The sequence below is a fragment of the Hippocampus comes genome, unplaced genomic scaffold (assembly GCF_001891065.2).
Source record: "Hippocampus comes isolate QL1 unplaced genomic scaffold, H_comes_QL1_v1.1 scaffold62, whole genome shotgun sequence".
Classification (NCBI taxonomy): domain Eukaryota; kingdom Metazoa; phylum Chordata; class Actinopteri; order Syngnathiformes; family Syngnathidae; genus Hippocampus; species Hippocampus comes.
In genome coordinates, this window is record NW_017806062.1 from 2417786 (window position 1) to 2421090 (window position 3305).

Genomic DNA, 3305 nt, shown 5'->3' on the forward strand with positions numbered 1-3305 from the left:
TTGGGATAAATGGGCTTTTGTGTTCTCCAAAACTTGGTTTTTTTTTTTTTTTTTTTTTTTTTGTGTGTTTTGTCTTGTCTTTCCATGTCTGTATCGTTTTTGTGTCCGGCCTCGTGTTGCGCAATCTGCTCCCTCAACCATTTGGGTCTTGTCCAGGTCTTTCTTGTTGCCTTGGATTTCACTTTGCTGGTGTTTTCTTTCGGTCTTTGTCGGTTTTTTGTTTGTGTGAGCTGTCCAAGATCCAAACACCTTGTCTGTTTTGTTCTTTCGGAAAAATAAACACCCCTAACCATATGCCTGCAAATTGCGGCGGCCCGGGGGTGTTAATTGACTCAATAGTGAATGGAAAGCCTCTTAGGTTGGAAAACCAATCTCCAAAAATTGATTAACGTTGGAATATTGGAACAATATTAATGGCGTACATCAACAAATGTCAAATGCCACCGGATCACGAACATGGACGCGCACAACGTTGTGGAGTGAGCATGTCAGAGTCGACAACTAATCGACATTTAGGATCGATTACCTTGACTGCAATTATTCAAAGAAACACCTTTCTGCCACTGGCAATAAAAATCGAGCATTACCGCAGCGGAGGGAGAAAACGTGTTCTTTTAACGCACAGTCAAAAGGAGATTTTGTCTATCGCCGGTTCACTTTCGCGCTGCTCTAATATGGCTTTGGCCTGCTGAATTCCAAGAGCAAAAAAAAAAAAGTTGACCCCTGGTATCGTCGGGTGGCTAAAGCTGGCTGCCTGGTGGGGTGGCTGACTGCGGGCGGGCCTGTGAAATGGCAGGGCTTAAATGTAAGCTGATGCCCGACAGATGGACGCCAAAGCCCTAATCCTGGCCAAGAAGCCGGTTGGTGCAACAAGGTGCAGAACTCCAACGGCGGCCAGCTGTTGTCCTGAAAACGACGACGTGCGCCCTCGTGCCAGTCAGCGTGTTGGCCTGAACTTCACCTCGCAACGGGCTTGACTTCCAGTGCAGGTGCAGGTGCTCGGCTTGCTAATGCCGATTGCCTTCAAATGCCTCTTCGGAGGGCTTGGAGGCAAGCATATTTGCATCGCACAGTTCAAAGCGCTTTGTATAAAATGATAAAATAATTACGGAAAGAGAAACAAAATATTAAGACATTGGAAAAAAAAATCATAATAGAATCAAGTAATTAGATGATTAAAACCAAGTGTCAATTCAACCTCGGGGGTCCGGCTGCGTCATAGGGCGCCGCGTCTTGCATCCACTGCAAGATGCTTGATTGATTTTTTTTTTTTTTTTTGAGAGCAGTTAAGACACCATTCCGGTAGTCTAGTCTACTGAAAATAAAAGCACAAAGAAGTGAATTTTTTATTTTATTTTAATTGAGACCAGTAAAAACATGAGTACAGTAATGTAGTCTACTGAAAATAAAAGTACAAAGTCGTTTTTCTGTGGTGAGATGTTTTTTTTTAGGAGGTAATAGGCTGCTTTGGTGATAGCTTTGAAGTGGTTGTTCAAAATCAATAATGTCACCAAAAGATTTCTGGCTTGTTTTGAGATGGACTCAATGTGATCTTGGACCTTTCATCACTTTTGTATTTAAGAAATATGGTGACAATTGATGGTTATGTTTTTTTATACAGAACCGTGACATCTTTACGGGTTTTTGCTCAACTGTGAATCCCTAACAGTTGACCTTTGACATGCAGATCGATGGAAGGAAAAAAAAAACCCATCAAAGTCATTGTTGTTACTATTGAATCGTCGTCGGCTATGGTTACGGTTATGGCTAATGGTAATGTTGGCGGCAGCTTTTTGCGTTTAGTGCACGGTGCTTTGTTGAGACAGAATATTGAATCCAGCGGCCAGTGAGCGCGTATCTCCAGGCTGTAGCGTTTACAGCTGTGACTGCAGCTAAACTGGCACTAACATGCAAACACGGCCTCTTAGACTCATAAATAATTGAGATTTTAGATCGGCTACGAAGGGTGACGGTGACAGTACCGGGCGGCCGAGGGCACATCTTGATTTTAATTGTGACTGACGTGAGAGTCTGGCGACGAAAAATGTCCTTTTCCGCGGCTCGCACGGAGGCCTCGGCAAAACGAGTTCACGGAGAGGTGACGGAAAGCGCGAGTGGAGCAGAAAAGACAGCAAAAATGAGGCTACCTCTTATCTTGCAGCCAGGTCGAATTTCAAATCAATACCATTCGTACTTATTCTATAGACGGCGATAAACAAGACGCAGCGGCCCCAACGCAGCCACTTACGTTTTATGATGCCATCATTTTGTCACTGTTTGTTTTTTCCCTACGCCACCAAGATGAAAAAAACGGGCGAAGGGGGCAACATATGAAGCGAGACGCCGGACTGGCCCGCTAACGCGGCTCATGGAAGGAGACAGATAACCATTCGCACCTACTGGCCATTTACAAGATCCAATTAACTTAATCTGCATGTATTAGGTCAGTGGGAGGAAGCCAGAGGGCACACAGGCGAGCGTAATCACATGCTTGCCTCCGCATCGCAACCGGGTTTTAACTGGCACTCGCAATCTATCGTCGGAAAGTGGCGAGGGAAGATGTCATGACAACATACCGAAAAAAACGTAACTTTAGTTTCATTAAAAGAGCAAATCCCCCAAATACGGGCAATAAAAGGCTAAAATTATAAAGTAGAAAACTTTATTGATGTAAATTCAGCGGTGCCTTGAGATATGAGTTGAATTTATTCCATGACGAGGCTCAGAAGTCAAAACAATCTCATCTCAAATCGCCTTTTGCCATTGAAATGAATGAAGACGCCGTTAATCCGTTCCAAGCACCCCGCGCCCGCCCAAAATTGCGTTCGACCAGTTGCTTAAAGGCTTAACTCACCAAAACGTTGATGCATGCAAAGCGTTAGCAATAAGCTAGGGGTCGAACTAGCTATGTGTAGGGTTTCATTTTCTTTTGGTTTTAGGTTTAGTTTGACAGAAGGCATCGACTGGGAGTGTCAAGAAAACACCGCCTCGAAGCCTGCAATCCCAAGTAAAGTAAAAAAAAAAACAAAAAAAAACAAAACTTGAAGGCTTGTATCTCAAAAGCGACTCTCATCTCAAAGCACCATTGTACGCATACCCGAGTATTCAAACGCTTTGCTCTGACATGCGTTCACGACGGCGTTTTTTTTTTTTTTGCTGTTATGTTCTCTTCTACCCGGCGCGCTTGCTTTTTAAAACAACAAAATCCACAAGGTTGTGATAAAGAACCAGCAGGAAATCCTCACTGATGGTCTGCACAGGGATGACAACGCTGGCATATGTCCCAGATTTTTTTTGGGCGGGCG